Source organism: Pelecanus crispus, chromosome Z, assembly GCF_030463565.1.
Source record: "Pelecanus crispus isolate bPelCri1 chromosome Z, bPelCri1.pri, whole genome shotgun sequence".
Classification (NCBI taxonomy): domain Eukaryota; kingdom Metazoa; phylum Chordata; class Aves; order Pelecaniformes; family Pelecanidae; genus Pelecanus; species Pelecanus crispus.
In genome coordinates this window covers 84,248,528-84,261,335 of record NC_134676.1, presented here as the reverse complement: position 1 = coordinate 84,261,335, position 12,808 = coordinate 84,248,528, and the positions used below count along the sequence as shown (strand labels likewise).

The window sequence follows — 12,808 nt, the reverse complement described above, 5'->3', positions numbered from 1 at the left end:
CGGCGCTCCGCTCCCTACTGCGGGAGCGGGTTTAAAAGTAGACGCGTGCCGCCCGCCCTGAGGGAACCCGTGGTCGGGAAGGGGGGGCCCGGCCTCGGCGTCTCCCTCGCCCCAGGACCGGTCGCCCTGCCCCCCGCCGCCGGCCGCCGCGCTGTGCCTTGCAGCCGCTCCACGTCTTTGCGCCTTCGGAACCGCCTGCCCACACCGAGAGCGGCAAATGGACCGGAAATGGAGGATAGCGATAGTAATGTCTAATTTTCTGAACAATTTAAAAGCTTTTTTTTTTCGTTCTTCAGACTGTGTGCTCACAGCGCTTGCTGCAGCTTTTTGGTCCCGTCGGCCGCTTTCACAAAACGAGACTTGTCAGTTTTCCCTGTCACCTAATGCCAGCTTTCCATACAGTTATAAATGACAAAAAGTGACTGTGTGAGCACAATTCTCCCGACTTAATAATGTATCTGGGCTTGAGTGGTAATCTCCATTCTGAGTGTTCCTTTCCTAGTTAATAAGTGATTGAAAACTTTTTGGCGTGACCTTTCTTGTAGTTGGTCTGGCAGCTGAGAGAGCAGCGTGAAATATTTGTCATTTCTGAGTCACCCAGACGTAAACATAGGGAGATAATTTTTCATATTAAATTAGCACTGTTACTTGGTTTTGGTTTGGCAATGAGATAACTGAAAATTTGTTATTCTAAAACATCCAGTGTTCCACATCCATAGTTCCTTTCAAAAAAACATGCACTTTGCTTTTTAAAGATATGTTGGCTTCTTTTTTCTTTCAAAGCTAAATACTGAAGCATTTGATAGAGAATGTACCACTTTTCTTCCAGATATTTAACTTTTAACTGTGGTGTTACATCAGCCAAGCTGCTCGGCCTCATGTAAGCCGGCTTAGCGAGTCTTCACAAAACATAGCATCATCCATTTTACCCTATTTTTGCATGAAGTCTTTGGAGAAGGTAGAAAGTTTGAATAAGCAGGTAACTGACCTTGGTCAGGACAGGCCATCATTGGCAAAAGAGGTATTATAAAATTGACAGCAATTGCAAAGCTAACTAGATATCTTTGGTCTTAACTGCACAGTGATTTGGTGACACAGTAAAGAGTAGGGTGGTGACAATATTCGCCTTCAAAGAAGCATAAATACCGCTCGTACAGCAAACAGGAGGGGTCCTTTTAGTAATCCCTAATATTTTCTTGGAATTGTCAATGAGACTGCGGGTGAGAGAGATTGGCAACATGTTATGCTACCCATAGTAAAGCTGCCTGGTGATAGCATATTGGCTAGAGAATGCCTGCGGGATCATAACATGGGGTGTTTCGTAATTATGTAGGAAAAGGTAAAAATGCTCCTGTGTATGGAAAATGAAAATCTTAGCAGTTGAAGATACTTAATGGCTTGGAGGGTATCACAGAGTGATACCAATGTAAATACAGGAGGCATGTCTTTATATGCTCCTCTGGGTTTGGAATTGAACAAATCTGATGTTCTGAGTGTTTCAGATATTGTTTCACTTTATTCCCAAAAAAAGAGAAGAGCTGTTCTTTGCTCACAAGAGTACTGGTCCTCACAGACAGAAGCCCCAGGTGATGGCTGTATCCGTTGCCAAAGTCACCACCGTTACTTACTGCCTGCCTGTCTGCCAGAGGCCTGACATGCCACCCCTGCATTAATCTGAGCACTCCCCAGCGCGCCTCAGTCAAAACGTGGTGGGTTAAGACAGATGTAATATTTAATAGCGTTTAAGCTGACCCGACTCTTTTTGTCTGAAATAGGTTAGCAGATGCTGGTAGGCGTAGGAATGAGATGAAAACTTCCAGCAGGCCAGCAGTACTGAGCAGCTGGAGGTGGACAAGGGCATCATAATTTCAGAAGCATAGTGCATGCTCAGAGTGCTGTCTGCCTTACTGAAATACCTTTAATTATTGGAGTTTTCTCACTGGTGCCTGGATTTTGTCCGTTTTCTTCAGATTGCTTTTTCAGTGATCGTAGCCAGTTATGACTATATGTTAATCTGCTATTTGACTTGACCAGGGCTTTTACTGAATTGCCTTTTATGTACTGGTTAGCTAATGTTTGGAAGACCTTCTCCTTCTCAGCAGGGATTTATCTGTTGTTCTCTTTTCTTTTAAGTTCATAACCTTATTTTTTTTCCCCCCTGAAGACTCAGTGCTGACTTTGGGGGTTTTGTCCATTCCAGGCTCTATAGAAAAAGTTCTGAATGCAACTCTGTTGCTGGTACTTTGAATTTGACCCACTGTTCCTTTGGGGAACAATGTTCTGTGGTGACTGAGGAGTTTTTCAGATTTACAATAGATTCCTGGAATTCTTTGAAGTAAAGCATACGTACAAAGAATGAATTAATATCTTTATTTTTTTCCACTCACTTACTGAAACAAATTGGTTAACAGTGGACATGAAAACATCTGCTTATGAAATTTAATGCTGCCCTATGAATTTTTTTTTGTGCCTTAAAGGACACTTTTTTTTCTCTTTATAAGTGTGGTCGTACATATATCTACTTAGCCTGTAGATCAGTTTTACAGATATGCGCTGAGTGGAATTCCTGAAGTACAATTTAATGGGTTTAAAATGGTTATTTTTCATGGATGTTGTTCAGTGTTTTAAGTGCTGTGGTTAGAATGTGTGTTATGTATATATACACAGTTCCTTATTTTTGAGAGGAAGACTCCGGAGTGAGGACTCTGAGAGCTTAATGTTTAACTACTCATGGTATTCCTTATACTGTTCTTGTGGTATGACCAAGTCTTATTGGAAGGTGAAAAGGTAGAGCATTCAGTTTTGTATAATCCTTGCCTTTCTGCTCAGCTCACAATCACATACTTGCTAGTACCAGTTTTGGTAGTGATTTTTGTTTTATGGCTGACAGCTTCTGGGAATTAGGCTGGGACCCACAAGTCATTTCCCTCCAGCTACAGAACCACCCTGTTAACGGAGTACCCAGGGTGCTGTTTCACAGCCCGTTCACATTGCATCCCTGCTGCTGGAAGGGGCAGCCTCCTCTCTTCTGCTTGCCCCCTCCCTCCTGGCTGTATGAGAGATTAGCTGGCTGCATAGTGAGCCAGGTAAGGAAGCTGATCCAGCTGATACAGAACTAGAGATGTAACACGCTCCTTTCTCGTTGCATCAGTTCACTCGCTAGCGTGAGTGCCATCATGAGAAAGGATGTGGGACTGTGGCTGGAGCGGAGGGGCTGGAAGAAGGTGAGGGGCTGAAAGTGTACTGTGTGGGCTTCAGCAGATCTACAGCCTGAGTCACCTGGTGCTTCAACTGGCTGTGGTGAAAGCCCCTCTACCAGCTTCCTGAGCAGTCTCCTCCTGTGAGTTAATTATTAATGATGCTGCTGGTGAGGACGGTGTCCTGATCTGTGGGTTAGTGCAGTCTCCCTGTAACCGCTTTTATTCCTGTTACACTCTCCTGGAGAGTATTGACTTCCAGCTTGATGGAACCTGTCTGGAACTGCAGTTTATATTCTGTGGGAGCGGGTATCCAAAGAGGAAAGATGAACTGTGTAGCATTTATCAGGTTAATTTTAGGTGTTTATGCTTTACAGTTACTGTAGTTTCTGTATTCTTCCAGCTTCCTGTTGCCAAGCAGAAATTGAAAGGGACCAGCTTGTGCTAAGCCTGCTATATAGACATTTGAGTCTTGGAAGTATTGATTTTTGAACTTACCTGAAATAAGTATTGTCTTAGGAAATATAGCTGAATCCAGTATATTTAACATGGTGGTAAATTTAGGACACTCTTCTGTCAGCAAATAGGTCTGCTTCTCAGGCAGGCAAATGAAAGAAAATTTTTTTTATCATATGTCTAGAAAGAGAGATAATGGTTAAAATAAGAATTAGCTGCACACGTCAATAGGACTGCAAATTAGCCAGTTCTGATGTTGACGGGAAGCAAGTCCATACCTGATGCACTGGTGATACTGAATGTTAGTGTTCGTTTCTTGATGCTTGTGCATTTAAAGTCAGACCCATCATATCACATTGTTCAAGTTTTTGCATGTTTTTTTAGTTCATTATCAGTTGTTCACAAGGAAGTTTTCTTGTTTATTACCAATTTCAGGTCAAGGTTTAAGCTAAATATTTTTTTGAGGGGATATGCTGAAAAATGTTTATGACTATTGAAAATACTCTTGATTACTCTTAAGTACTCCTAGCCATCTCCAAGGTGTAGATAAGAAATACGAAATTTAATAGGAAGATAGCTTTGGAAATTGTGAACTATTTCCCAAGACAGCTAGTCTGGATTTGTCTGAATTATAAGCTTCATAAAGTTGCCATTTTCCACTTGCAATTAAATCTTTTAAGATATTTGTTTTGAATTCTCTGGACATTTCAGCTGCAACATATGTACTCTGCTGGCCTACTGAGCTTTCTTCACTCTATCAGCTTTATGCAGCGTGCGTCACGAAAGCTCCTGGTGGGACACAGGAAAAATGGGTTCTCCTGTTTCTCGTCATCTCTTAACTGAAGTATATTTTGGCTTGGGAACAGGTATAGCGGACCTCATTCTTGTTTTATTTCTGCTGCATGCTGGGAGTTAATAGCTCAGTTGTACTTTGCAGCCACTGTATACCTCTGTGCTTGAAGGAAAACTGTCTAGGTTTTAGAGTAATAACTGCTTGTCTGAGAAGATGGACAAGGTGATTCTGATGGATCATGTTGTCAGTGTGCCAGGTATGCTCTGGGTTGTCTTGAATTTGTGTCAAAGACCAAGCCTGACAGATAACATAGTGGTTATAGTTTCTTTTACAGTCATGCAAGCCAGGCTTCACAAAACCTCAAAATACACGTTTGAGTGACTGTCATATTTATGCATAGCACCATTAGCGTGTAATACATGCAAATCTCGGTCTCCTTGTTTAACTGAAGAAGGTGCTAAACTGTATTCTTTCTTCGCTTTTTTCCTTCTTGTCCTAAGCACTAGAGTATAACCAAGCAACCTTGAAACCATCCAGCTTTTTTTCTAATAAATGAGCATGTAATTCCTCTTGCAGAACATACGTGTTATAAACCCATCTCAAGAAATAAGATGTTGGATAAGTGGACTAGATTTAAATAAAAACAGACACCACAGTCGAAAACAAAACTGGAAGTATTTTCAAAGGAGAAATGCGTTAACGGGAGGAGTTGGTAGTGAGAGAGCCATTACATAAAGGCATTATGGAAATACGGTGAAATGAGGGATAAATAGGTGTGCTCATGCACACAATCTGTATCTCTCTTGAAGAATAATAGTCCGTGTAGTGGAAGAGTATGTCCCCACTGAAGTATACAATTAAATCTTCTGAAATAAAATCTGAGCAACTGGGAATTGTGTATCTGTATGTTGATAACTACCAAGCTGCAAGGCTGTGTTAACATAGCTGCCCTCCTCCAAGCCAAGGAGAAACATTTCAGAGCAAGCAGAGCTATCAAAATCAATAAAGCTATTATAAATGCAAAGTTGCATTTGATACGTGCCAGTCAGTAAGTCAAAAATTAGTGGAGGTTTCTTGATACTTAATTTTACATGTTTGTATTTTGGAATAGCAGAGTTTGAAATTTAGAAGAAGAAATTGTTACCTATCACAATGATCACTGATTGAGTCCTTCTTTTGTTTTGTCTATTTCTTTCTTGCCCATGCTGGCAAATCAGGCTAAAAAGTTTTCATGCAGCAGCTGTATGTTCCTGCCTTGTTTGGTCACTTCATTTGTACTAGGTGGTGAACTGAATCTCAGAATTGATAAGTTAAAAGTATAGTCTTTAAAAAAAAAATAAAAAAAGAAAAAGGAGGGGCGCAAAGAAAGGAAGGTAGTTTTAAGTCAGATCAGGTCCCTGTTCTGGTGTAACTCAGATCTGACTCCCTGAACCGGTTTGCGATGCATCGGTACAAACAGTTCTGTCAGCACAGCCGAGTGGGTAGCGTGGGTAGGGGGTGGGACTGCTTAAGTCATTTTGCAAAGATGTGTTTAGGAATATGTCCTTTGATTCTAAGACCTGGGGGCAGGAATGGTCTTTGTTCTGTATTTGTTCTCTATGACACAGTGGGATACTTGTTATCTGTCCAGATGAAGTCGAACACAGCTTTCCCTTGGGTTGGATTTAACATTTCTCAGCATAAGAAATTGTCCTCAATTTTTAGAAATTTCAAGCGTGTTCTGATAATGGCAGCATGAAAGCTCCAGGTTATCTCACTCGGTGTTATGTCCACTGTGATAATGAAACTTTTATTTCCAACAAGATGCAATAGATGCTTAACCACCATGCTATGTGAGATTTCCTATCTGTAGCAAACCCCAGCTAGTATCCTGACTTGTACTTTATTCCTTAAGACATGATTTGCTGTTGTCAGTGACTCAGAAACAGACAGTGACATTTTTGGCACACAGTGCCATTTGTTCTCCATTGTTGCTCTTTCTAAATAGGTTATATCTCTTGATTTCTAGCATTACGTTCATGTGAATCATCCCACCAACTTCACTATTATCAGATAGGTTGAACGTACGTTCCTGCAGGAGTGCTTTGAGTTCATTATCTTCCCAACATCATTCTGTGGGCAATTAAAGATTTTTTAAAATTTTTGTCTTTTCATTCTTTGTTCTGTTAGTTCTGTTCTCCTTGTCTTTCTTTCTGGTGAATACTTAAGTAGTCATAGAAATTAGGATAAAGTTGTGGAATTGCCATCGTTGCGCATGTTCAGAACTTGACTGGATGAGTGCCTAAGCAGCCTGTTCTGATAAAGACCTGCTTTTTCAGGAGTCTGGACAAATTGGCCTCCAAAGGTCCCTTCCAGCATACGTAATGCTGTGGTGTGGTGCCTCTGTGTTGTGGACAAGAAACGCGATACTTGGCAAAGTCTACTTTTGGGTCAGGTACCAACTTCAGTTTTAGATTGTAAATAATGTCCAGTGATTCTACCTGTACAAGACGTGCTGTGCCCTTTTTGTTGTTGGGACACGTGCACCAGCACCACAGGACAGCCAAGTGTGCTTGTTTCAACACTGGACTGTGGTGAGGGTGACCAGTGCAAGTGGACAATGGGGAGTTTGGTCTGAGGAAAACACTTGGTGGCTTTGTTATTCCCATGCCTGCTCTGTAATGGCAGGATGAATGAACCCAGGGGACTGGAGTAGAGTGGATGAGATGAAGTTTGGAACGAGAAGTTGAGTTGGTGGTGTCTCTGTGAAACCATTTGAAAGGGTGAACGAGGACAGCTTGGGGAGGGAGTGGAATGGCACCCCCATTCTCAGGGTGGAATGAGGCCGAGTGGGACTGGGAGCTTGTGAGAGAAATAGGAGAGGATGATTGAGAGGCACTTAAATATGGGGGAGGATGAATTGAGGATGGGAGAAACATTAGGGTCATGCTTACAGCTGAAGAGAGGAAGGTCAGACAAAAAACTGCATAGCTTCTTATCAAGTGAGCACCTTCATTCTACACATTGACAAAGGCAGAAGTGCAGTGGAAGAAAAAACCCCATGTGATTATGCCTTTGTTTTGTTAATGACTTGGATGATGATGGCGTAGAGTGTACCTTTATTAGTTTTACAGAGAGTATCAGGCTGGGAGAGGATTCAAGTTCTGTGAAGAATAAATTTAGAATTTCAAATGGCTTAGAAAAATTAGAGAAACAACGTAAGAGAAATAATGCCATTTAAAAGGACAAATGCAAAGTACTGTGCTTAGATTAGATAGTTCCCTACATAAATACAAACCAGCAATAATTGTAGAAAAAAGAATCCCAGATTTTTAGGTGAATCATAGTCTGAACATGCGTCAGTAGCACTGTGCTGTTGCAATAAGGGTAATCATTCTTCTGGGATGTATAGTTAGAAGGGACATATTTAAACATGTCACATGATAATTTCACTCTACTACACATTGCTTGGGCTTCGTCAGTTCTGGGCATCACATTTAAGAAATGGTTTGAGCCCATGGGAGAGTCTTCCAGGGGAAAGCAATGAGAATCTTCCCAAGTCTAGAAAAAAAGGTGCAACATGGAAAGGTGGAAAGAGTAGTTTGCTCAGACTAGAGGAGACTAAGAGAGACATGACAGCAGTCTCCGGGTACAGGAAGGGATGCTGCAAGGAGAAAAGGCATAAAATTCCTAACTGTCAGAAAGTAAAGGGCTGTGGCAAAAGATAGGAAAAATATTCTCCTGAGAAGCATGGTATGACATTGGAATAGATTTCTGTTTTTTACAGCCAAAATACTCATACTGTGTCAAACAGGGTAGTTTAGTTGCCAGTAATACTGGGGGATGTGGTTTCTCTGTAGTAGCTGGAGAATGTGCTCTACCACCCACCTTGCATGGAGAGGAGAACTTGAGCTTTGGTGGGGGAGGTTTACCCTTGCCTTCTGTTCCTCGGGGCTGTTAACCACAGCTGGGGGAAGCAAAGCAAAAGGCAGGAGGTCCGATGCTTTGGATGTCCAGTGAGGCCCAAGATGAGGTTCAAGTGCAAACTTAGCTAACAATGTGAACCTAACTTTAGGGAGTTTGTGGAGTATTCATTGTGGGTATTTTTTTTAAAAGAATGTAAACAAGACTGCACTGGACAGAAACTTAGATATAGATGACACTAACTTAGAGAAGTAGGAGAGAATGAGGTGACTTTCCTCTTTGTTTTTATTTTCTCCACATTGTTTTTTGTATAAGACGGGAGTTTAGTGCATGGGTGCTGAACTAAGTTCGTGCAGGCAACCTTAATTTTGGTATTTCCTGATACCTGTAGACTTGACAACGTTTTTATCGTGTCTTTGGGTAAGGAAGGCACACATATTAAGCATATGCTATCATCTGTGGACAGCACAGTAGGGACACTTCAGGTTTTACTCCTTTGCAGGGTGATTTTAACTAGCTTGAAGGTGTTTTAATGCACTTAAGAGAATGGTTGCCAATAGAATGAGTACTATCCAGTATTGTCAGCTCTCACAAATTTGTCATGGCTGTGGCCCTGAGGATTTTGACAGTTTCATGATGGTAAATTTTGGCTGTTTCACTCAAATTGAAGAATCAGAGTCAGAAAGAAATTCCTAAGAACACAAAACTGAAACCCCTGAGACCACGAGCTCTAATTCTTGCTCAGCCACACACTGCTCATAATGATTCTCACATCCCTTGTTATAAACCATTCATTCCTGTTGTGGGAGGTAACTAACATATGTCTAAGTGTGTATATATATATACACAGACAGACATACTTTTTGCATATTCGTTTGTTGTGCACTTCTAATTTTTCTTACCTTCACAGAATGACAGAGCAGTTGAGATTGGCAGGGACCTCTGGAGATTGTCTAGTCCAACCCCGGTACCCAGAGCAGGGTCACTTAAAGTAGATTACTCAGGGCTGTATTCAGTAAGTTTTGAGTATCTCCAAGCATAGCGACTCTGTAACTTCTGGGTGTCTGTTCCAGTCTTTGACCACCCTTCGAGTTAGGAAGCTTTTCCTTACGTTCAAACATCCAATTTGTGCTCGTTGCCTGTTGCCCTGTCACTGGGCACCTCTAGGAAGGCTCTGGCTCAGTGGTCTTTCCTGTCCTCGTCAGGCATTTAATAGGCATTGGTAAGATTCCTTTGCACCTCCCCCGAGCCTTCTCTTCTGCAGGCTGAATGCTCCCAGCTGTCTCAGCCTCTCCTCAGATACCAGATGCTCTGGGCCCTTAAAAGTGTGGCCCTTCACTGGTCTTGCTCCAGTATGTCCACATCTCTGTCATACTGGGGAGTCTGGAAGTAGACACAGCACTCCAGATGCATCTCAGCAGTGCAGAGTAGAGGAGAAAGCTCATGTCCCTCAACCTGCAGGCAGCACTCTTCCTAAAGCAGCCCAGGATGTCGTTGCCAGGATCATCTTCACTAATTTGTTTCTTCAGGTCTCATTTTAAACTTTTGAGCAACGTTAGATATATAGTCTTGAAAATATTCACTACTTTATTCTAAATTGTGGATTTTTCCCTTTCAAAACTATAGTAGCTTGAAATAATATTCAGTATGTTTTGTGAAGTTTCAGACACAGTAACACAAAAGGTGTATCCATTGGAATGGAGAAATTTGCTTCAGCTGATTCTTGCAAGATTGAGAAATATTTTGAAGTTGAGTAATTTTTAGGTATAGACTTACCTTGGTAGTTGCTTTCTATTTAGTTTGAAACCTATACCTAATTCTCATGGTAGTTAAACACTTGGCTAGTTAAGACACGTTTTACCAGGAATATAAAAATAATATTCCTCTGCTATACTGGGCTTGGTTTTAAAGCACTTGAGTCCTAATTTAAAACAATTTTCCATGTGGAGTTCATGCTGCTTAAGCTTTTAGGTGCTTTTAGGTTCGAATGACTCCAAGGACAAAGCTCAGTCCCTCTCCCCATTTTTTCTTTTTTTATTTGTGTCACCTTCCAGATTTGTACTAGGTCTGCTAAACTTCATTTATGTCAACTAAGTCTATATTTTGTCTAGCATTGCTGATGTTTTATTAACAAGGTGTTGGGGGGTTTTTTAAGTTACTTTCCATCTACTTTTCCCCCTCATTTTCTTGGTTTTTTTTCTGTATCCTTTTTCAAGGTTTAGAGTAGAATTTAGTAACAAAGCATGGAGAGTCTGAAACTTTTGGTTTCTCTAAGATTTTCTTTTTCTTCCCTTTTCCTCCTTCTCCAGCACAAGGAATTTGGGACAAAAGGTTCTTGCTTCTTCAGACTGTGTCATATCTTTAAGCTGTTGTAACTGAAATGTTTCTTCTGCTTTCATTTGAGAGTAGGTTAAAAACATAAAGGATTGGAGGGTTGGCTACATTATCATGTGGATTCTTGCAACAATTTTTTGCTGTGCTGCAATTGTTCTTGGTAGTTGATTTGATATTTTTCTTTGCAGATTCATTTTGTCCTGTGTTTATACTGCTAACGTGACCTTATAAGGCTCAGTACAGCTTCCATTTAATTACAAAAAAAGAGGGTTTGTTTATGTAAGGATACTTTAACGGTGGTGCTGTTTCAGTGCAAATTTTACTGAAAATTGTCAGTTAGGTGAGAAAATGTTTGGTTTGCCTATAATGTGCTTTTCAGGAGTCTCTTGTTACATTCATTGAGGCTGATGCTGGTTCATATTGTTTCCATGCAACACACTGTGTAATGTATGTCTGCTTTTCTTGTGTTAATTCTTGTGTAGTCTCGGGAAGCAGTATGATCAGCTGCTGTAGAGGTTGACATAAAAATACGAACTTTAACGTGGACAGACTTTCTACGTGTGTATTTTGTTTACATGACTTTTTAGGATTAGGCATTGTCCATCTGATCATAAGGTGACGTCAAGGTAGAATAATGCAATGGATTGTTTACCCTTGTCCTGTAATTACTGTTCTTTTATCAATAAACTCTGCTGTAGCTGTTAGATTTTTCAGCTACCACACTATTCAAATCAAGGTTGTGTTTAACGGCAGAATTCCTTCTAAAAGGGTATCTAATCGCAGTATGAAAGACTTATGAAGACTCCACTAATTCCTGTGACTTAACGGTTAGTCATTGTCTTTTCTGAGAGTGGTTATTTATTTAAGTTGACCCAAAGAATGGTAAAAGAGGTTTTAAAGGCATTCTTTTCTTATGCATTTTACATAATATTTGGAATGATAAGGAAATCCTAGAAGATGAGAAAAGTGCTGATGGTGTGTCAATACTTGGTAGAAGACAGTGGCTCAATCCAGACAATAATAGATTGTTTAGCTGACTGTCACAACTTGGGTAAAATATGGGGATCCTATTGGAAAGTTCTGTTAATAAATAACTAAATGACAGAATGAACTCTGTTCAGATAATGGGTTTGCTTGATTACAGTTACTGCTTCAGTGTAATAGATTTAAGATTTTGTAAAAGGAGTACTTTAAGATAAGTCTCATTCAGACTTCAAGACTGTTTAGTATCAGTAACATAGCCATGTCACAAGGCACTTAATGTCTTTCTGAAAAAGTTTTAAGTAACGGTTTTTAGGAGTGGTAGTCTTCCGTAAATACTGCTTAGGAGTGATCTTGGGAAGTAATGTTAAATTCTTACTAGTAACATTTGTTTTAAACCCAAGATTGGTAAAATGATAAAGAGTAAAGAATAGATTTGGAATTGTCCAGTTATTTGGCCAGTTAGGCCTACAGTCTAAAAAAACTAAGTTGAAAGAGCAGTTCAGGATTTCAGAACTGAAACAAGGAGATAGGAAAATCGGGGAACTTCCTTAGAAGCTGCCACTCCAGCAGTGTTTGTCCTATGGAGTTTGACTTGTGTAGTGCTGTCAGTTGGGATTTAAAAAATGGAAGGGGACAGAGAAACTGGAGAAAATTACTTTGAGTTGGAATCAAAATTTCATAGAAGGAGATTCCATTAAACTTGTTTAGTTTGCCAGAAGAAAGAGAGAGGGCTTGACTGTAGCATCTAATCAAGTAAGGGAAAAATAGAGAGACAAAACTTAACCTAGAAAGACATTGTAATAACCAGTGACTGAAGCTTGAAGCCAGAGTAATTCAAACTGGAAATAAAGTACGAAAGACAGTGACTAGCTTTCAGACTGTCACAACAAGTGATGGAATCCTTAGCTCTTAATAATTTGAATTTGGGAGTGGATGCCTTTCTGGAAGAACTGTTGTGGTTAAACTCAAGTTACTGGTCTAAGAGATTGGTAGCTGAAAGAAATAAAAGGCCTCTGTTTAACAGGAGGTCATTCTGATTGATTTTTGTGGGCCCATCTGGCCTGAAACTGAACCTTCCAAGGAAAAATCATTAATTTATTGTGATGCTTTTTTGTCAAACTAAGTTGCATCTCCAGTCTCT

The 12,808-nt window shown here is 40.5% G+C and overlaps 1 protein-coding gene across 1 annotated transcript in view; it reads left to right on the top strand.

Moving 5' to 3' along the window:
* ARB2A (ARB2 cotranscriptional regulator A) overlaps positions 1-12,808 on the top strand; it is a 269,497-nt gene that overhangs the window by 340 nt on the left and 256,349 nt on the right. The gene's annotated exons all lie outside the window — the stretch shown is intronic.